We start from the raw sequence: 22,477 nt of genomic DNA, 5'->3' as shown, positions 1-22,477 counted from the left end.
TTTGATAATTTGGCAACAAATGCAAACTTGAAAGCTCGCAAGAACAAACCCAAAACAAAAAACTATGAAAAATGGTTTGACCGAGATTGCCATAACATGAGGAAAAAACTTAGAAAAATATCAAACCAAAAACACAGACATCCAGAAAACGAGGAACTACGCCTTACTTATTGTCAGACACTAACACAATACAGAAACACACTCAGAACCAAAAAAGAGCAATATATTAAGAATACACTCAGCTCCATGGAGGAATCCATTGATTCCAATTGTTTCTGGGAAAACTTGAAAACACTACACAAAAAACAACACGACGATTTGGCCATTCAAAATGGGGACACATGGGTAAACCACTTTGAAAAATTATACCAGAAAAAAACACTAAGACCAGAGCAACACCAAATATGCAAAAAACTGGAAAAGCTAGAAATGGCCATAAAAGATAACCAAAACCCGCTGGACGCCATAATAACAGAAAAAGAACTTCTTGAAAAACTCAAGGACCTGCGACCAGGAAAAGCCTGCGGGACAGATGGCATACTAAACGAGATGATTAAACACACAGACAACAAAATGAAACTGGCTATCCTAAAACTCTTCAACTTGGTTCTGAGTGTCGGTTATTTCCCTGATATCTGGAACAAAGGACTCATAACGCCCATATACAAAAGTGGGGACAAAATCGACCCAAACAACTATCGAGGCATCTGTGTAAACAGTAACCTGGGGAAGGTATTCTGTAGCATCATAAACAAAAGACTTATAAACTTCCTTGAGGAGCACAATGTCTTGAGTAAAAGCCAAATTGGATTCCTGCCAAACTATAGAACATCCGATCATATCTTCACCCTACAGACCCTAATTGACAAACACGTTCACAATAACAAAAGCAAAATCTACGCATGCTTTGTAGATTTCCAGAAGGCTTTCGACTCCATCTGGCATGACGGTTTATTCCTGAAACTTATCGAAAGTGGGGTAGGAGGGAAAACATATGATGTAATTAAATCAATGTATACAAACAACAAATGTGCAGTTAAAATTGGAGACAAACAAACAAAATACTTCCCACAGGGGCGGGGGGTGACGCAGGGCTCGCCAATCTCACCGACACTCTTTAATATTTACATAAATGGATTGGCAAAACTACTTGAACAATCTACAGCACCCGGCCTCACCCTATATGAATCCAAGGTTAAATTCCTCCTCTATGCAGACGACCTGGTTCTGCTGTCACCTACTAAAGAGGGGCTACAGCAAAACCTGGACCTGCTGGAGTCGTACTGCCAGACTTGGGCCCTGACAATAAATCCCCAAAAAACCAAAGTCCTTGTGTTCCAGCAAAGATCCAAACATCAGGGACCCAAAATAAATTTCACAGTAGGAACAACCAAAATTGAACAAACCACTAACTACACATACTTGGGCTTAAAAATCAGTTCTACGGGAAACTTCAAACTGGCTGTGAATGAACTGAAAGAGAAAGCAAGAAGGGCTTTCTATGCCATCAAAAAATCAATCCAAATAGAAATCCCAATTAGCATTTGGCTCAAAATTTTCAAATCAGTAATTGAACCAATTGCACTCTATGGCAGTGAGGTATGGGGACCGCTAACTCAACAAGAATTTGCAAAATGGGACAAACACCCAATTGAGATCCTACATGCAGAATTCTGTAAAAGTATCCTCCGGACTCAAAGAAAAACAGTAAACAATGCATGCAGGGCGGAACTAGGCCAATATCCATTAATAATCACTATCCAAAAAAGAGCCACCAAATTTTGGAATCACCTACAAATGAGCAATCCCCAATGCTATCACTACGACGCCCTGAAATGCCAAGAGCTGACCATAAAGAAGAATACCCTCAGTCAACTAGTCCTGGGACTCAGTGAAGTAACTACTAACAATACTAACAATAACCAGCCCCAGGACAGTGACAGGGTAACACAAAGAATTCGACCCAACACAATCGTCGCTAAGCAAAAGGAAAAATATCTGACATATTGGGCAGAAACAACAAAAACCCAAAGCAAACTCAATTGCTACTTGGCCCTAAACAGACAATACAACATAGCTGATTACCTGACCATGGTAAAGGATAACAAACTGAGAAGAACCTTGACAAGGTACAGACTTAGCGAACATAGCCTAGCGATCGAAAAAGGCAGACACAGGCAGACCAGGCTGCCAAGAGAGGACAGGATATGCTCTCACTGCAGTCAGGGAGTGGTGGAGACAGAGATGCACTTCCTCACAGCTTGTGGAAAATATCAGGGCATCAGGGAGAATTTCTACCAAAAATTCTCACAAATATGCCCTGATTTCAGAAATCTGAATGACAACCAAAAACTCCCATTCCTACTGGGAGAGGAGAGAAGCTGTATAACACTGGCGGCGCACTATGTTACAGCTTGCCATGAACAGAGGGACAACCAGTAAACTAAGAAAAAAATATATATAAACAATGCGAATGTATATTTATACACTCAGGGATATACCTGTTTATACACTGTATGAATAGAATTGCGTTTATGTGCTAAACCATAAATGTATTTTGATGCTTTGGCAACATAAGATGTAACTTATCATGCCAATAAAGCGATTTAAATTGTAAATTGTAAATTGCTCTTGCAGACAGCCGGCATGGGCTCGAATAGCCTTCTTCTGTGCCTTGGGACTTTTGTCCTATGTTGAAGGTGTGATATAAATGCAAGTTGTTGTGGGTTGTGGTTGCCAGCGTTGAATCACGTAATCGGCTTCTGAGGTGACGCGCGGGGATTCTCTCCCCTCACCGACGCCCTGACGTCTGGCAGCCTGGATTGTGCGTGCCGACGTTGTGAGCGACGCCTGGGCGCTTGCGATCCTGATGCCAATCCCATCGTCGCCATATTTGCGATCCACTGGGGAGAGGGAAGAAACCGTGAGGCGAGTGAGCAAGTGAAGCGGGCCGGGAAACAACTTGGGAGAAAGCCTTCGACACCGGCTTCAGGCTGAGTAAACTGCGCCGCGTTTAACGCCTGACAAAGTCAATGGTAAGCGAGCGAGAGGTGACGGTTGTTTCTGGAAGTTGAGAGTCGGCGGGGCGGTTTGTCGAGTAAAGTAAAAAAAGAGCGAACTGTTGCCAGTGTGTGTGGTAACTTGGCGTCGGGCGGCTGTGGGGACCGGGGAAAGCGAGCGATTGAGATAGCCCGGGGTGGGGGGAAGCTGGCTCTGGGCTTTAACATTCAGCCAGTCCAGGGCAGTAAATGCGAGGGGAAAACGGTAACGTTGGAACTTGTGTCGCGTGTGGTCCGAACGAATAACAACAGCCCAGGCGGCGGGAGCCGGAGTGTCCCCGCCCCGGGCGGCGAGTGCCGGACCGTCCCGGCCCCGGGGCTCTTAATTTCATTTGCGAGTGTTTATATGTGTCACATAGAGACCGTGTTGTGGAATTTTTAAAAAAATCACCAACTATTGCTGGTGTTCTTTAAAATGACAGGTTCTGTGTCTCTGAGGTTTCACCAGCGATATTTCTACGACACTCCCCAAGTTATTTATTATTTCAGCTCACTGGCGTTGACTTTTTAAAAGAGTAAGTCGTAACAACAAGTTGTTTTCTCAACGTTTCTGGGCGTATGCAGCTTCTCGTAGGACTGGTAATGTGAGCTTTCACTGGGTTTGAATGTGCAGGTCACACACTCGAGTTGTTTTGATTCAAGGCTTGTATCTAACATATATATTGATTGACATTCAAATTGAGTGCCGTCGAAAGAATCCACGGTGTTTAAATTGGTCAGCCTTTTAAAATATATGTACGTGGGACTAAAACATAATTAGAAAAAAAGTTACGTATCTCGGACAGAATATCATTTCTATCCCAACTTTCTTTCCTATTTTTACTCTAAATCTGGCTGAGGATCTGAATTAGAGCTAAGCCATCAGGAGCGAAATCAGGAAACACTTCACACAAAGGTAGTGGGGATTTGGAATTTTCTCCCTCAAAAGGCAGTAAATGATGGGTCGATTGAGACCAATAGATTTTTGTTAGGTCCCATATTAAGGGATATGGAGCAAAGGTGGGTAAATGGATTTCAGATCAGTCATTTAATGTCAGAACAGGTTTGTTGGTCTGAATGGCCTACTCCTGTGCCCATGTGCTTGAGTTTAATTCTAAATGGTCGTAGGCGGTCAACTTATAATTACCCTGACACTTGGTTGGTTTCATTGCTGAAAATATATTGCATTCATCTCGCAGTACTTCTGATTATAGCAGTTTTTTTGGAGTGGCTTATTAGCTGAAGGGAGCCACATTACTAGTGCAGATACATTTTTAATTTTTTTGCTAATTAAAATTTTACTCCAATTTAATATAAACCAGTTTTAAATTAAGTATTTACGCTGGAGCAAAATCTGGGTACTTCACTGATTATTTTTTTGATCACGGAACTGTTGGAGTTTCTGGTAATTTATGGTAATTTGAAGTTTGACAAATTCTGGTGACTTTCTTAAGGGAAACTTAGTGGGCTGTTTATGGCTGATGGTTAGTATTTATGGAAAAGTTTACAATGCCAAGAATTAGTCATCTGAGGTGGAGTTTTGTATGTACATACAGTACTTATAATTTAGTTAAGTTCTGAGTCCTCCTCACTGATGCTAAATTTCTAGAAAGTTTTATGTAGGTGAGGCAACACTGCAGCTGTGCTCTGGATCAGTATGCTTAAGAAAAGAATGGTTTACTTGATGAGGATTAGTTTGTGTAGTGAATAAATAGGCTATTTAATAATAGGGAAGGCGCTGAACACCTCGAGTCTTTTCGCCGGGAGCAAGCGGAAACCAAGCGCAAGGAGTGCACGTCAACCCAAGCACCCCACCCACCCGTCCCTTCAACCACCGTCTGCCCCACCTGTGACAGAGACTCTAGGTCCCGCATTGGACTCATCAGTCACCTGAGAACTCATTTTTAATGTGGAAACAAGTCATCCTCGGTTCCGAGGGACTGCCTAAGAAGTATTTAATAATAAGCCCAATTTGTACACAGTGTTTTGACTGTATCCTAGAAGTACTATATAGATCTTGTGTAAAATGTATTTACATCTTTATAATGCAATCTATATAGTGGAAGTCAATAATTTTCCTATTAAAATTTGGGTTAACTGTCTAAAGTTTTAATAATACCAACAATATATAGAAATACTTGGAAATTACAGCACGGAAATGGGCCATTTGACCCAACCGGTCTGTGTCGGCGTTTATCCTCCATGCAAGCAAATAGTTCTAACACACCATCATAAGGTCAGAAGTGGGGATGTTCGCTGATGATTGCTCACTGTTCAGCACCATTCGAGACTCGTCAGATACTGACGCAGTCCGTGTCCATATGCAGCAAGACCTGGACAACATTCAGACTTGGGCTGACAAGTGGCAAGTAACATTCGCACCACACAAGTGCCAGGCAATGACCATCTCCAACAAGCGAGACTCTAACTATCTCCCCTTGACATTCAATGGCATTACCATCGCTGAATCCCCCACTATCAACATCCTGGGGGGTTACCATTGATCAGAAACTGACCTGGACCAGCCATATAAATACTGTGGCTACAAGAGCAGGCCAGAGGCTGGGAATTCTGCGGCGAGTGTCTCACCTCCTGACTCCCCAAAGCTTTTCCACGATCTACAAGGCACAAGTCAGGAGTGTGATGGAATACTCTCCACTTGCCTGGATGAGTGCAGCTCCAACAACACTCAAGAAGCTTGACACCATTCAGGATAAAGCAGCCCGCTTGATTGGCACTCCATCCACCACCTTCAACATTCACTCCCTCCACCACCGGCGCACTGTGGCTGCAGTGTGTACCATCTACAAGATGCACTGCAGCAACTCGCCAAAGCTCCTTCAACAGCACCTTCCAAACCTGCGACCTCTACCACTTAGAAGGACAAGGGCAGCAGACCGAGACTCCAAGATGGTATGTTGCCTCCCTGGTGCAAGGGTCAAGGATGTCTCGGAGCGGGTGCAGAGCATTCTGAAGGGGGAGGGGGATCAGCCAGTTGTCGTGGTACATGTAGGTACCAACGATGTTGGTAAAAAGAGGGAGGAGGTCCTACAAGCTGAATTTAGGGAGTTAGGAGCTAAATTGAAAAGTAGGACCTCAAAGGTAGTAATCTCTGGATTGCTACCAGTGCCACGAGCTAATAAGTTTAGAGAGAGTAAGATAGATAAGCTAAATACGTGGCTTGAGCAGTGGTGCAAGGGAGAGGGATTTAAATTCTTGAGGCATTGGAACCAGTTCTTGGGGAGGAGTGACCTGTACCAAGGGGACGGTCTACACCTGAGCTGTGAGGGAGCCGATGTCCTAGGGGTAATATTTTCTAGGGCGGTTCGGGAGGATTTAAACTAATTTGGCAGGGGGATGGGAACCTAGATAGTGGAAAAGAGGGAAGTCATATGAAGTCAGAAATAGATGGTAGAAAGGTGAGAAGCAATAAGCAAAGGAGAGAAACACAAAGGGCCAAACTAATTCATAATGAGAGTGTGAAAAAAGCAAGCCTGAAGGCTTTGTATCTTAATGCTAGAAGCATTAGGAACAAGGTGGATGAATTAGTTGTGGAAATAGAGGTAAACAAGTATGATTTGATTGGGATTACAGAAACGTGGCTGCAGGGTGGGCAAGGCTGGGAACTTAACATCCAGGGATATACAATATTTAGGAAGGATCGGCAAAAAGGTAGGGGAGGTGGGGTAGCATTGCTGGTAAAGGAGGGGATTAATGCAATGGAAAGGAAGGATATTAACTCGGATGAAACGGAATCTGTATGGGTAGAAATGAGAAATAGCAAGGGGAGGAAAACGTTAGTGGGTGTGATATATAGGCCTCCAAATAGTAATATGGAGGTGAGGGAAGGCATAAAAAGGGAAATTAGAGAAGCGTGCGATAAGAGCACAGCTGTCATCATGGGTGACTTTAATTTACATATTGATTGGACTACCCAAATTAGTAAAAATTCTGAGGAGGAGGAATTCCTGGAATGTTTTCGGGACGGTTATCTGGACCAATATGTCGAGGAGCCGACTCGAGATCAGGCCATTTTAGACTGGGTATTGTGCAATGAGAAGGGACTTATCAACAATCTTCTTGTACGAGGCCCCTTGGGTCAGAGCGATCATAATATGATCGAGCTCTCAGTCGAGATGGAGAGTGAGGAAATTGAATCAGAGACTAAGGTCCAGAACTTAAATAAAGGGAATTACGAGGGTATGAGACGGGAATTGGGTAAGATTGATTGGGTGGTGTTTCTGGGGGGATTGACAGTGGATAGACAATGGCAAGCATTCAAAGATAGAATGGAAGAATTCCAGAACATGTTTATACCGGTTTGGCATAAAAATAAACCTAAAAAGGTGGCTCAACCGTGGATAACGAGGGAAATTAGGGACAGCATAAAATCAAAAAAAAGGGCATATCAACTGGCAAAAAAAAGCACCAGACCGGAAGATTGGGGGCAGTACAGGATACAGCAAAAGAGGACAAAGGGATTAATCAGGAAGGGGAAAATAGAATACGAAAGTAAACTTGCAGCAAACATAAAGACAGACTGCAAAAGCTTTTATCGGTATATCAGGAGGAAAAGACTGGTAAAATCCCAAGTCGGTCCCTTGCAGTCCGATTCGGGAGAATATATAATGGAGAATAAGGAAATGGCAGACCAATTAAACTCATACTTTGGTTCTGTATTCACAAAGGAGGACACAAATAACCTCCCAGGAATATCGGCAAACATAGGGACTAATGAGAGGGAGGAGCTGACAGAAATTAGTATCTCTAGGGATATGGTGTTGGGTAAGTTGAGGGGACTGAAGGCCGACAAATCCCCGGGGCCTGATAAACTACATCCTAGGGTACTTAAGGAGGTGGCCCTGGAGATAGCAGATGCTCTAAGGATCATCTTCCGGAACTCCATTGACTCGGGAACAGTACCCGTGGATTGGAGGGTAGCTAATGTTACCCCAATATTTAAAAAGGGGGGTAGAGAGAAAGCAGGGAATTATAGACCAGTAAGCCTTACATCGGTTGTGGGCAAAATGCTAGAGTCCATTATTAAGGATAAAATAGCGGAGCACTTGACAAATGGGGAAAGGATCGGACAGAGTCAACATGGATTTACAAAGGGTAAATCGTGTTTGACTAATCTGCTGGAATTTTTTGAGGAAGTAACTGGTAAAATAGATGGGGGAGAGCCAGTGGATGTGGTGTACCTTGACTTCCAGAAAGCCTTCGATAAGGTTCCACACAAAAGATTATCATGCAAAATTAAGGCTCATGGGATTGGGGGCAAAGTATTAACGTGGATAGAGAACTGGCTGGCGGATAGAAAACAGAGAGTTGGAATAAACGGCTCGTTTTCGGAGTGGCAGGCAGTGACCAGCGGGGTGCCGCAAGGATCTGTCCTGGGACCCCAGCTGTTCACAATATATATAAATGATCTGGATCAGGGAATTGGATGCAATATTTCCAAATTCGCTGACGACACTAAACTAGGAGGAGGGGTGGGCTCTGATGAGGATGTCAGGAGGCTACAGTGCGATTTGGACAAGTTGGGGGAATGGGCGGATACGTGGCAGATGCACTATAATGTGGATAAATGCGAGGTTATCCACTTTGGGGGTAAAAACAGGAGGGTAGATTATTATCTAAATGGCAATAGATTGGGAGATGGGGAAGTGCAGAGGGACCTGGGTGTTCTTGTGCACCAGTCACTGAAGGAGAGCATGCAGGTGCAACAGGCGATTAAGAAGGCAAATGGTATGTTGGCCTTCATATCAAGGGGGTTCGAGTATAGGAATAGGGATACCTTACTACAGCTGTACAAGGTGCTGGTGAGACCGCATCTGGAGTATTGTGTACAGTTTTGGTCGCCCCATCTGCGGAAGGATGTTCTTGCCATGGAAAGAGTGCAGCGGCGATTCACCAGGCTGATACCTGGAATGGCGGGAATGACCTACGAGGAGAGATTGAATAGTTTGGGCTTGTACTCACTGGAGTTTAGAAGATTGAGAGGGGATCTCATCGAAACATATAAAATTATGGCAGGCCTGGACAGGCTGAATTCAGAGAGAATGTTTCCAATGGCAGGGGAGCACAGAACCAGGGGCCACAGTCTAAAAATAGCGGGCAAATCATTTAAAACAGAGATGAGGAAGAATTTCTTCACTCAAAGAGTGGTGAGCCTGTGGAATTCCCTGCCACAGAGGGCTGTGAAGGCTAATTCAATAAATATTTTCAAGAGAGAATTGGATATATTTCTGAAGGCTAAGGGGATTAAGGGTTACGGAGAAAAGGCGGGGACGGGGTACTGAACTGGTAAGATCAGCTAAGATCTCAGATGAAGATCAGCCATGATCTCATTGAATGGCGGAGCAGGCTCGAAGGGCCGAATGGCCTACTCCTGTTCCTATCTCTATGTTTCTATGTTTCTATCACCACCTACAAGTTCCCCTCCAAGCCACACACCATCCTGACTTGGACCTGTATCGCCGTTCCTTCACTGTCGCTGGGCCAAAATCCTGGAACTCCCTTCCTAACAGCATTGTGGGTGTACCTACACCATATGGACTGCAGCGGTTCAAGAAGGCGGCTCACCACCATCTTCTCAAGGGCAATTAGGGATGGGCACTAAATGCAGGCCTAGCCAGCGACGCCCACATCCTATCAATGAAAAAAAAAATCCTAATTTCAGCCTGCATGGCTCAGTATCTGTTCCTTTATCTATCTTTTTTTCTTCCTCCCTCTGTAAAGTGACTTGTGATGTTTTCCATGTAAAGGAAAGAATAGTGCTCGAAGGTGGACTGCTGTGGCGAGTCACTGGAATGATCCAGTGTCAAAAGAAGAGGCCAAGGGCTTGATGAAGGAAAGCACACAGCAGTCACAGGATCTCTGAGTGGTGAAAACCAGATTGTGGGGTCTTCAACATTACTAAGCCTCAAGCGCAGTTATAATGTTCCACTCGTACAGAATAGTGGATATGTGGAATAGGTTTGCAGCAGAAGTGTTAAAACTGCAGTACATAATTGTTTCAAAGAAAAAATCTGGGTAAATGTCTGACTACAATGTGGTAATAGAATTGAAGGTTATGAAAAAAATTTTAGGCAAGGGTGATTGAATGATGTGGTTTACGTCCTGAGTTTTTGAGACTAGAAATGCCATCATGTGGCAAGGAACTGGTTAGTGTTTAATGATGTAGGTTGTAAGTTGGATGTCTTTTCAGGAAGTTTACTTGAATGTTTTGGAGGCAGGTAAAATCTTTCCAGATTGTTACTTGAAGTAGTTAGTTGGGTGCACTTTTAAAAATTATTTGTTCTTCGGATGTGGGCGATGCTGGCAAGGCCAAATTTATTATCCATTCCTAGTTTCCCTGAGAAGGTAGTGGGTGCTTTCTTCTTGAACTGTGGCAGTCCTTGTGATGATGCTCCCCAAATAGTGTTATGTACACCATTCTAGGATATTGACCCACGAAGGAATGACGATGTGTCCAAGATAGGATGGTGTGTGACTTGGGGGTGGGGGCGGAAGGGGGAATTGGAGGCGATGGTGTTCCCATGACATTGATGGTGGTGTCCTTCTTGGAGGGGGTGTTTTGAAGTAACCTTGGTGATGTGTTGCAATGCACCGTGTAGATCATATATACTGCATCCGCAGTGCACCAGTTGTTTAAGGGATAGATATTGGAATCCAGTGGCCGGGGCAGCAATCAAGTGAACTGCTCTGTCCTGGATAGTATTGCATCTGTGCCCATCAGCTGTGTAATTGGTGAGTATTCTATCATAATCCTGACTTAAGTCTTGTAGATTGTGAAGAGGTTTTGAGGGATCAGAAGATTAGCAACTTGACATAGTATCCAACCTCTGCCCATCTCTTGTAGCTAGTGTTTGTATGGCTTGTAGTTAATGGTGACCTCCCTTCCCAAGATGTTGATGGTGGTGCCATTAGGTCAAGGGGAGCTGACTGGGCTTTCTTTTGTTGGAGATGGTCATTACCTAGCACTATGTGGTGTGAATGCTACCCCAAGCCTGGATGTTATACCGGTCCTGCTGTAGGCTGGCATGAGCTGCTTTATTATCAAAGGAGTTGTAAATGGAACTGAACACTGGAATCATCAAACTGCCTGACATTGTGAAAGAGGGAAGGTCATTGTGCCAGCTGGAGCTGGTTGGGCCAAGGATGTTCCTCTGGGGAAACTCCTGCAGTGATGACTGACCTTAGACAGCCACAGCCATTTTCCTTTGCTTCAGGTATGACTCTACCCACTGGAGGGTTTTCCTGTTCACTCTCCACTGATTTCTACTTTGCTAGGGTTGCTTCATGCCATTCTTGGTCAGATGCTGCCTTGCTGTCGAGGGCGGCTACTCTCAAGTCTCTTCTGACATTTAGCTCTTGTGGCCATGTCTGGATTAACGCGCTGATGAGATCTGAAGCCAAGTGGTTCTATTGGAGCTTGAACTGAGTGTCAGTAGAAAGATTATTGGTGAATAGGTGTTGCTTGATGGCACTTTTGTTGACGCCTTCTGTTGCTTTACTGATTGGCTGGGTTAGATTTATCCTGCTTATATGTATAGTGCAAACCAGGGCAATCTTTCACATTGAGTAGATGCTAGTGTCATAGTAGTACTAGAACAGATTGGCTAGGGGACGACCTAACTTTAGTGCACAAATCTTCAGCACTACAGGTGGGCATTGTCATGGTCTGTAGCTGTTGCTATATCCAGGGCACCCAGCCACATTACGTCATGCGGAGTGGATCCAATTGGCTGGATAATGGTATCTGGGAGGGGGCCTTTGGAGGGTGGGGGAAGCAGAGAAGGATCACCACACAATACCTTTGACTGAAGATGCTTGCGATCACCAATTCTGTCTTGACTCATGTGCAAGCCATGGTTGAGGGTGGGCTGTTCATAGAACTTGTTTCTCTTGTTGCTTGATTCCCTAACACCATTCTTGATTGATCCAGTGGTTGGGGAGTCTATGTACCTCTGTCGGAGCTTCGCCTGGACTTGGGTATAAAGGGCATCTTTTTTTAATGCAGCGAGTTGTTTTGTGATCTGGAATGTGGAGGCAGCATTGGTGGTACCTCTCCAGTGCTTTGAGGTGCCTGCTGTACATGGCCCATGTACAGCAGGCAGCCTCCGCAAGATCCTGCAAATCCATTGGCAGGATAGGCGCACTAAAGTCTCTGTTCTCGCTCAGGCCAACATCCCCAGCATCGACGCTTTGACCACGCTCGATCAGCTCCGATGGACGGGTCACATTGTCTGCATGCCCGATACGAGACTCCCAAAACAAGTGCTCTACTCGGAGCTCCGACACGGCAAGAGAGCCCCAGGTGGGCAGAGGAAACGCTTCAAGGACACCCTCAAAGCCTCCTTGAAAAAGTGCAACATCCCCATCGACACCTGGGAATCCCTGGCCCAAGACCGCACAAAGTGGAGGAGAAGCATCCGGGAAGGCACTGAACACCTCGAGTCTCTTCGGGAGCAAGCGGAAGGAGCGCACGTCAACCCAAGCACCTCACCCATCCGCCCCTTCAACCACCGTCTGCCCCGCCTGTGACAGAGACTGTAGGTCCCGCATTGGACTCATCAGTCACCTGAGAACTCATTTTTAATGTGGAAGCAAGTCATCCTCGGTTCCGAGGGACTGCTTAAGAAGATCTGGAATACACTGCCTGAAAGGATGGTGGATGTAGATTCAATAGTAACTTTCAAAAGGGAATTATAGATATATATTTGCAAGGGAAAAATGGGGAAAGAGCAGCGGAGTGGTACTAATTGGATAGCTCGTCATAGGCACGATGTGCCAAATGACCTCCTGTGCTGTATGATTTTATGATTCGCTGGGTAAGTTCTTCATTTTTGGGTATGCTGAGTGCTGGACACCCTTCCACACTCCACAATGAACCAGGGTTTAGTCTGTTGGCTTGATAGTGATCAAGGAGTGAAAGATGTGATTAGATTGTGGTTGTATACAATTCAACTGCTGCTGATGGCTCCACAGTGTATCACGGGTTCCCATTTTTGGCTGCTAGATCTATGCTTAAATGAAACAAACTATCATGGTGGTATTGCCACTCTACATGCTGGAGGATGTCCTCACGATAGAGACGAGGCTTTCCCTTCATAAGGACCATGTGTTGGTCACAGTTACCAGAGTTATCATGGACAGTTGATTCTGCAACATGTTGAGGATGAGGTAAAATAGGTTACTTCCTCGTGTTGGTTTTCTCACATCTGACGCAAACCCACTCTGGCAGCTATATCCTTCAAGACTCGGCCAGCTCGGTTGGTACAACCTAAGCAAATTTTGGTGAATATTGAAAAAACCCACTTTGAGTACGTTCTGCGCTCTTGCTTTCCTCCGAAGGAGTTCTGATTTGTCAGTTTAAATATGTGGTGATCAGGATGTTTTCTTGACCTTTATTGACTGAAACCATAAGACTTCTTGATATGACATCCATCTATGGTGACATCCCCCTCCCCTGTGGCGCTCCACTGTAGGACTTCAACATTCTTTTCCTTCTAAGTCTTCAGTTTAGTTTTTTAAGCACCTCTCTTTCTCGCCTCTCAGCTGTCCTACGATGCCCTCTGTCCCATGGATGGATCACCCTCTCTGAATGACAACCCAAGATCTCTGTTGTTCAATTTCCACTTCTGCATTATTCACAACCTCCCTGCCTATGCTTCTGACTGCAGTCTTCAACTCTCACGGCTTCCCACTGCTATTCACTGCCCATCGTCTGTTTCCTTCGCCACCCCTCCACTTTTTCATAGGATTCCATTGGATAAACGGCCCATTCGGCCCATCCAGTCCATGCCGGTGTTTATGCTCCACTCGAGCCTCCTCCCGTCTTTCCTCATCTAACACTATCAGCATGACCCTCTAATCCCTTCTCCCTCATATGCTTATCTAGCCTCCCGTTAAATGCTTCTTTACTTTTCGCTTCAACCACTCCCAGTGGTAGCGAGTTCCACATTCTCACCACTCTTTGGGTAAAGAAGTTTCTTCTGAGTTCCCTATTGGATTTCTTGGTGGCCTCTAGTTATGCTCTTCCCCACAAGTGAAAGCATTCTCTCTCTAGCCACTTTATCAAAAATTTTCATAATTTTAAAGACCTCTCACCCCATAGCCTTTTTTTCAAACAAAAAGAGACCCAGCCTGTTCGTCCTTTCCTGATATGCATACCCTCGCATTTCTGGCATCATCCTTGTAAATCTTCTCTGCACCCTCTCCAGTGCCTCTATATCCTTTTTATAATATGGCGAGCAGAACTGGGCGCAGTACCCCAAGTGTGGTCTAACCAAGGTTCGATACAGGTTTATCATAACTTCCCTACTTTTTAATTCTATCCCTCTAGAAATAAACCCTAGTGCTTGGTTTGCTTTTTTTACGGCCTTGCTAACCTGTGTCGCAACTTTTAATTTGTGTATTTGTACTCCGAGATCCCTTTGTTCCTCTACCCCACTCGCACCCTCCAAGTAATGTGACCTCCCTATTCTTCCTACCAAAATTGAATACCTTGCATTTATCTGTGTTGAACTTCATTTGCCAATTATACGCCCATTCTGCAAGTTTGTTAATTTCCTCCTGTAATTTGTTGCAGTCCTCCTCAGTATTGACTGTCTCCCCCAATTTGGTGTCATTCACAAATTTAGAAATTGTGTTTTTGATTCCAAAGTCGAAATTGTGAACAACAGTGGTCCCAGCCCTGATCCTTGTGGAACACTATTACCCACCTTCTGCCACTGTGAATAGCTACCCTTTACCCCTACTCTCTGCTTTCTGTCTTGAAGCCAGCTAGCTCTCCATTCTGCTACTTGTCCCCTGACTCTGCATTCTCTGACCTTGTTCATTAGTCTATTATGGGGTACCTTATTGAAGGCCTTTTGAAAATCTAGATAAATTACATGTACTGCATTACCATTGTCTACTCTCTCTGGTACCTCTTCAAAAAATTCAATGAAGTTAGTCAAGCAAGACTTTCCCTTTTGAAATCCATGCTGACTATTCATTATATTTTTGGTTTCTAGATGTTCTTCTATTTTCTCCTTTAGTAGGGATTCCATTATTTTTCCTACCACCGATGTTAAGCTGACTGGTCTATAATTCCCTGGACATGTTCTATCCCCCTTAAATATAGGTATTACGTTGGCTATCTGCCAGTCCTCTGGCACTGCACCGTACGAATTATTAAATATGTGCAGTAATGCCTCTGCTATCTCTTCCCTAGATTCTTTTAAAATGTGGGTTTTATCCTGAGTTTGATTAGTTTATTTAATATATCCTCTCTTATTTTGAATGCACTTATCTCATTACTAAGCTCATCATCCAATGTCATGTCTTCCTGTTCTATCTCCCTGGCAAATACTGAAGCAAAGTAACTATTTAATATTTCTGCCATCTCTATCGTCACCTGTGGTATTATCCTGTCTATCCCTTAATGGCCCTGTTCCCATCCCAACCTTTTTATTGACGTGCCTGTAAAATATTTTACTATTTTGTTTTATGTTCCTTGATGATTTAAGTTCATAGTTGCTCTTTGCCTTCCTAACTTTTTTTTTACTTCTATCCCAATCTCTTCATATTCTCCCATATCATGCATTCCTCTGTTGTCTATGTACTTAATGCATGTCTCTTTCCTTACACTCAATTGTTCCCTTATGGCTTTATTCATCCATGGAGTCTCATATTAGTGTTTAGTTTGTTCTTTCCTTTTAGCGGAATATATTGTTCCTGCACTCTGAAGACTGTTTTAAATGTTTCCCATTGCTGTTCTATATCATTGTTTGCCAATATTGTTGCCTATTTTATTTTCCCAAGTTCTATTCTCAGCCCCTCAATCAGCTTTTCTCCAATCTATTACCCTGGTTTTCATCGTACTTATGTCCTTCTCACTTAGCATCTTAAAGCGTATTATATTATGGTCACTATTGCCTAGATGTTCCCCATCTTTTACTTCTCTCATCTGCCCAGGTTCATTCCCTGTTACTAGATCGAATAGCGAATCCTCCCTTGGGCTTTTTGCGTATTGGGTTAGAAAGGAGTCCTGTACACGTTGTAGGAACTCCATTCCCTTATCCCCTTTACCTACCTCTTCTGTCCAATTAATATCGTGGTAGTTGAAATCCCCCATGATGATGATTTCTATTTTTTACTCATTTCCCTAATTTGTCTGCATATTTCTTCCTCCACCCCTCTTTCAGGTTGGCAGGCTGTAACTAGTGGGGTGCCGCAAGGATCAGTGTTGGGGCCTCCGCTATTTACAATCTATTAATGACCGAGATGAAGCGACCGAGTGTAATGTATCCAAGTTTGCTGCTGATACAAAGCTGCGTGGGACAGTAAGCTGTGAGGAGAACAGAGTCTGCAAAAGGGTATAGATAGACTAAGTGAGTGGGCAGTAAGGTGGCAGATGGAGTATAATGTAGGGAAATGTGAGGTTATTCACTTTGGTAGGAAGAATAGAGAAACAGAATATTTTTTAAATGGTAAGAAACTTTCAAATGTTGGTGTTCAGAGAGATTTGGGTGTCCTCGTGCAGGAAACACAGAAAGCTAGCATGCAGGAAACACAGAAAGCTAGCATGCAGGTACAGCAAGCAATAAGGAAGGCAAATGGCAAGTTGGCCCTTATTGCAAGCGGGTTGGAGTACAAGAGTAAGGAAGCCTTGCTACAATTGTGCAGGGCTTTGGTGAGACCACACCTGGAGTACTGTGCACAGTTTTGGTCTCCTTATCTAAGGAAGGATATTACTTGCCTTTGAGGCGGTGCAATGAAGGTTCACTAGATTGATTCCTGGGATGCGAGAGCTGTCCTATGATGAGAGGTTGTGTAGAATGGGCCTATACACTCTTGTCTAGAAGAATGAGCGATGATCTCATTGAAACATACAAGATTCTGAAGGGGATTGACAGGGTAGATGCTGAGAGGTTGTTTCCCCTGGCTGGAGTGTCTAGAACTAGGGGGCATCATCTCAGGATAAGGGGTAGGTCATTTAAGACTGAGATGAGGAGGAATTTCTTCACTCGGAGGGTTGTGAATCTTTGGAATTCTCTGCCCCCAGAGGGCTGTGAATGCTGAGTCTTTGAGGATATTCAAGGCTGAGATAGATAGATTTTTGGACTCTAGGGGAGTCGAGGGATATGGAGATCGGGCGGGAAAGTGGAGTTGAGGTCGACGATCAGCCATGATCTTATGAATGGCGGAGCAGGTTCGAGGGGCCGTATGGCCTACTCTTATTTCTTATGTTCTTCCACTATTAGGTGGTCTGTAGACTACACCTATTAGTGTGATTGACCTTTTATTATCTTGTATCTCTCTCTGTGGATTCTATTTTTTCATTCACCTCTGATAGCCTCCCGCTTCAATTGGTAGCTGCACCTCTTTGCCTCTCCTGGCCTCTGGCTCCTCTTCCTCGTCTGGTACATGCTTCTCTTGCCAGCCATTCTCCATTTTGCCAGTCTGGAGCCTTCAGTTGATTTTTCCCAGCCCTTCACCCTAAACAAATAACATTAACTAACTTCCCTTTTACGCACACATTCTCACAATTATTTTAATCTGTTAATGTATCCCCTGCCAAACTATGATTTTTGAAATACAAAATGTCCTTTTTAGAAAGTAAAAACCTAGCCCCTACTTGCTGTGCAAACTAACCAAAATACGAGTTTCAAATGGTAGAGCTGCTCCAAGACTTCCTCTTTGTCGACCTCCCCAAATTAGATCCTTTTCACTGCTTTATAAACAACTAGCTGAAGTGCCCGGCGGTGCCGAGGCTTTTTCGAGGGCATGTTGTTGTTGGAAGAGAGAGAGAGCGACTGGGGGGAAGAGAGGGTGGGGGGGGGAGAGAGGGAGGGGAGGGGTGGGGGGGAAGAGAGGGAGGGGAGGGGTGGGGGGGAAGAGAGGGAGGGGTGGGGGGAAGAGAGGGAGGGGTGGGGGGAAGAGAGGGAGGGGTGGGGGGGAAGAGAGGGAGGGGTGGGGGGGAAGAGAGGGAGGGGAGGGGTGGGGGGGAAAGAGGGAGGGGTGGGGGGAAAGAGAGGGTGGGGGGGGGAAAGAGAGGGAGGGGTGGGGGGGAAGAGAGGGAGGGGTGGGGGGGAAAGAGAGGGAGGGGTGGGGGGGGAAAGAGAGGGAGGGGTGGGGGGGGAAAGAGAGGGAGGGGTGGGGGGGGAAAGAGAGGGAGGGGTGGGGGGGGAAAGAGGGAGGGGTGGGGGGGGAAAGAGAGGGAGGGGTGGGGGGGGGAAAGAGAGGGAGGGGTGGGGGGGGAAAGAGAGGGAGGGGTGGGGGGGGGAAAGAGAGGGAGGGGTGGGGGGGGAAAGAGAGGGAGGGGTGGGGGGGGGGAAGAGGGAGGGGTGGGGGGAAAGAGAGGGAGGGGTGGGGGGGGGAAGAGAGGGAGGGGTGGGGGGGGGAAAGAGAGGGAGGGGTGGGGGGGGGAAAGAGAGGGAGGGGTGGGGGGGGGAAAGAGAGGGAGGGGTGGGGGGGGGAAAGAGAGGGAGGGGTGGGGGGGGGAAAGAGAGGGAGGGGTGGGGGGGGAAAGAGAGGGAGGGGTGGGGGGGGGAAAGAGGGAGGGGTGGGGGGGGGAAAGAGAGGGAGGGGTGGGGGGGGGAAAGAGAGGGAGGGGTGGGGGGGGAAAGAGAGGGAGGGGTGGGGGGGGAAAGAGAGGGAGGGGTGGGGGGGGGGAAAGAGAGGGAGGGGTGGGGGGGGGAAGAGAGGGAGGGGTGGGGGGGGGGAAAGAGAGGGAGGGGTGGAAAGAGAGGGAGGGGTGAAAGAGAGGGAGGGGTGAAAGAGAGGGAGGGGGAAAGAGAGGGAGGGGGAAAGAGAGGGAGGGGGGAAAGAGAGGGAGGGGGGAAAGAGGGAGGGGGAAAGAGGGAGGGGGGGAAAGAGAGGAGGGGGGAAAGAGAGGGAGGGGGGAAAGAGAGGGAGGGGGAAAGAGAGGGAGGGGGGAAAGAGAGGGAGGGGTGGGAAAGAGAGGGAGGGGGGAAAGAGAGGGAGGGGTGGGGGGGGAAAGAGAGGGAGGGGTGGGGGGGGGAAAGAGAGGGAGGGGTGGGGGGGGGAAAGAGAGGGAGGGGTGGGGGGGGGAAAGAGAGGGAGGGGTGGGGGGGGAAAGAGAGGGAGGGGTGGGGGGGAAAGAGAGGGAGGGGTGGGGGGGGAAAGAGAGGGAGGGGTGGGGGGGGGAAAGAGAGGGAGGGGTGGGGGGGGGAAAGAGAGGGAGGGGTGGGGGGGGGAAAGAGAGGGAGGGGTGGAAAGAGAGGGAGGGGTGGAAAGAGAGGGGGGGGGGAAAGAGAGGGAGGGGGGAAAGAGAGGGAGGGGGGAAAGAGAGGGAGGGGGGAAAGAGGGAGGGGGGAAAGAGAGGGAGGGGGGAAAGAGAGGGGGGGAAAGAGAGGGGGGGGGGAAAGAGAGGGGGGGGAAGAGGGGAGGGGGGAAAGAGGGAGGGGTGGGGGGGGGAAAGAGGGAGGGGGGGAAAGAGGGAGGGGTGGGGGGGGGAAAGAGGGAGGGAGGGGTGGGGAAAGAGAGGGAGGGGAGGGGGGGAAGAGAGGGGAAGAGAGGGAGGGGGGAGAGGGAGGGGGGAGAAGAGAAGAGAGGGAGGGGGAGGGGTGGGGGGGAGAAGAGAGAGAGGGAGGGGGAGGGGTGGGGGGGAGAAGAGAAGAGAGGGTGGGGGGGAGAAGAGAGAGGGAGGGGGAGGGAGAGAGAGGGAGGGGAGGGGTGGGAGGGAGGAGAGAGAGAGGGGTGGGGGGGAGAAGAGAAGAGAGGGAGGGGGAGGGGTGGGGGGAGAAGAGAAGAGAGGGAGGGGGAGGGGTGGGGGGGAGAAGAGAAGAGAGGGGAGGGGGAGGGGTGGGGGGGAGAGAGAGGGGAGGGGGAGGGGTGGGGGGGTGGGGGGGAGAAGAGAGGGAGGGGGAGGGGTGGGGGGGAGAGAAGAGAGGGAGGGGGAGGGGTGGGGGGAGAGAAGAGGGGAGGGGTGGGGGGGAGAGAAGAGGGGGAGGGGTGGGGGGGAGAGAGGGGGAGGGGTGGGGGGGGAGAGGGAGGGGTGGGGGGGGAGAGGGGAGGGGTGGGGGGGAGAGAGTGTGGGAGGGGTGGGGGGGAGAGAGAGAGGGAGGGGTGGGGGGGGAGAGAGAGGGAGGGGTGGGGGGAGAGAGAGGGAGGGGTGGGGGGGAGAAGAGAGGGAGGGGTGGGGGGAGAGAAGAGGGGAGGGGTGGGGGGGAGAAGAGAGGAGGGGTGGGGGGGAGAGAGTGAGGGAGGGGTGGGGGGGAGAGAAGAGAGGGAGGGGTGGGGGGGAGTGAGGGTGGGGGGGAGAGAGAGGGAGGGGTGGGGGGAGAGAGAGAGGGAGGGGTGGGGGGGAGAGAAGAGAGGGAGGGGTGGGGGGGAGAGAAGAGAGGGAGGGGTGGGGGGGAGAGAGAGAGGGAGGGGTGGGGGGGAGAGAAGAGAGGGAGGGGTGGGGGGGGAGAGAGAGGGAGGGGTGGGGGGGAGAGAAGAGAGGGAGGGGTGGGGGGTGTGTTGTGTGGGTGGGGTGGGGGGGGTGTTGTGTGGGTGGGGGGGGGGGTGTGTTGTGGGTGGGGGGGGGGGGGTGTGTTTGTGGTGGGGGGGGGGGGTGTGTTGTGTGGGTGGGGGGGGGTGTGTTGTGTGGGTGGGGGGGGGGTGTGTTGTGGGGTGGGGGTGGGGGGTGTGTTGTGTGGTGGGGGGGGGGGGGTGTGTGTGTGGTGGGGGGGGGGGTGTGTTGTGTGGGTGGGGGGGGGGGTGTGTTGTGTGGGTGGGGGGGGGGGGGTGTTGTGTGGTGGGGGGGGGGGGGGTGTGTTGTGTGGGTGGGGGGGGGGGTGTGTTGTGTGGGTGGGGGGGGGGGGTGTGTTGTGTGGGTGGGGGGGGGGGTGTGTTGTGGGGGTGGGGGGGGGGGTGGTTGTGTGGGTGGGGGGGGGGGGTGTGTTGTGTGGGTGGGGTGGGGGGGGTGTGTTGTGGTGGGGGGGGGGGGGTGTGTTGTGGGGGTGGGGGGGGGGGGTGTGTTGTGGGGGTGGGGGGGGGGGGTGTGTTGTGTGGGTGGGGGTGGGGGGGGGGTGTGTTGTGTGGGTGGGGGGGGGGGGGTGTGTTGTGTTGGTGGGGGGGGGGGGTGTGTTGTGGGTGGGGGTGGGGGGGGTGTGTTGTGTGGGTGGGGGGGGGGGGGTGTGTTGTGGTGGGGTGGGGGGGGGGGGGTTGTTGTGTGGGGTGGGGTGGGGGGGGGGGGGGTGTTGGGGTGGGTGGGGGGGGGGGGTGTGTTGTTGGGTGGGGGGGGGGGTGTTGTGGGGGGGGGGGGGGGGGGTGTGTTGTGTGGGGTGGGGGTGGGGGGGGGGGGGTGTGTTGTGTGGGGTGGGGGTGGGGGGGGGGGTGTGTTGTGGTGGGGGGGGGTGGGGTGGGGGGGGTGTGTTGTGTGGGTGGGGGGGGGGGGTGGGGGTTGTGGGTGGGGGGGGGGGGGGGGGTGTGTTGTGTGGTGGGGGGTGGGGGGGGGGGGGTGTGGTGGGTGGGGGGTGGGGGTGGGGGGGGGGGGGGGTGTGTTGTGGGGGGGGTGGGGTGGGGGGGGGTGTGTTGTGGTGGGGGTGGGGGGTGGGTGGGGGGGTGGTGTGTTGGTGGGGTGGGGGGGGGGGGTGTTGTGTGGTGGGGTGGGGGGGGGGTGTGTTGGGTGGGGTGGGGGGGGGGGGTGTGTTGGGGTGGGGTGGGGGGGTGGGGGGGGGGGGGGGGTGTGTTGTGGGGTGGGGTGGGGGGGGGGGTTGTTGGTGGGGGTGGGGGGGGGGGGGGTGTGTTGTGTGGGTGGGGGGGGGGGGGGTGTGTTGGTGGGGGTGGGGGGGGGGGGGGTGTTGTGTGGGGGGGGGTGGGGTGGGGGGGGTGTGTTGTGGGGTGGGGGGGGGGGGGGGGGTGTGTTTGGTGGGTGGGGGGGTGGGGGGGGTGTGTTGTGTGGGGTGGGGGGTGGGGGGGGGGGGGGTGTTGTGTGGGGTGGGGGGGGGGGGGGGTGTGGTGTGGGTGGGGGTGGGGGGGGGGGTGTGTTGTGTGGGTGGGGGTGGGGGGGGGGGGTGTGTTGTGGGGTGGGTGGGGGGGGGGGGTGTGTTGGTGGTGGGGTGGGGGTGGGGGGGGGGTGTTGGTGTGGGGGGGTGGGGGGGGGGGGTGTGTTGTGGGGTGGGGGTGGGGGGGGGGGGGTGTGTGTTGTGGGTGGGGGTGGGGGGGGGGGGGGTGTTGTGTGGGTGGGGGTGGGGGGGGGGGTGTGGTGTGGTGGGTGGGGTGGGGGGGGGGTGTGTTGTGTGGGGTGGGGTTGGGGGGGGGGGGGTGTGGGGTGGGGGTGGGGTGGGGGGGGGTGGGTTGGTGTGGGGTGGGGGTGGGGGGGGGGGGTGTTGTGTGGGTGGGGGGGGGGGGGGTGTTTGGGTGGGGGTGGGGGGGGGGGTGTGTTGTGTGGGTGGGGGGTGGGGGGGGGGGGTTGTTTGTGTGGGGGTGGGGGGGGG

The 22,477-nt window shown here is 50.0% G+C and overlaps 1 protein-coding gene across 4 annotated transcripts in view; it reads left to right on the top strand.

The window, feature by feature from the left end:
* Window positions 1–2,635: 2,635 nt before the first annotated feature.
* Window positions 2,636–22,477, top strand: part of plekhf2 (pleckstrin homology and FYVE domain containing 2) — a 65,928-nt gene continuing 46,086 nt past the window's right edge. For 3 of the 4 annotated variants that reach the window (XM_085992618.1, XM_085992616.1, XM_085992617.1), the window contains exon 1: window positions 2,636–3,035. The gene's annotated coding sequence lies outside the window, so the exon portion shown is untranslated. The remainder of the gene's footprint in view (window positions 3,036–22,477) is intronic. The other variant, XM_085992615.1, reaches the window with a different exon arrangement.

This window comes from Somniosus microcephalus, chromosome 7, assembly GCF_052327205.1.
Source record: "Somniosus microcephalus isolate GS21.2 chromosome 7, FLI_Smic_1.0, whole genome shotgun sequence".
NCBI classification, from domain to species: domain Eukaryota; kingdom Metazoa; phylum Chordata; class Chondrichthyes; order Squaliformes; family Somniosidae; genus Somniosus; species Somniosus microcephalus.
The sequence above is the reverse complement of the archived record's forward strand: the minus strand, read 5'-3'. Positions and strand labels throughout refer to the sequence as shown.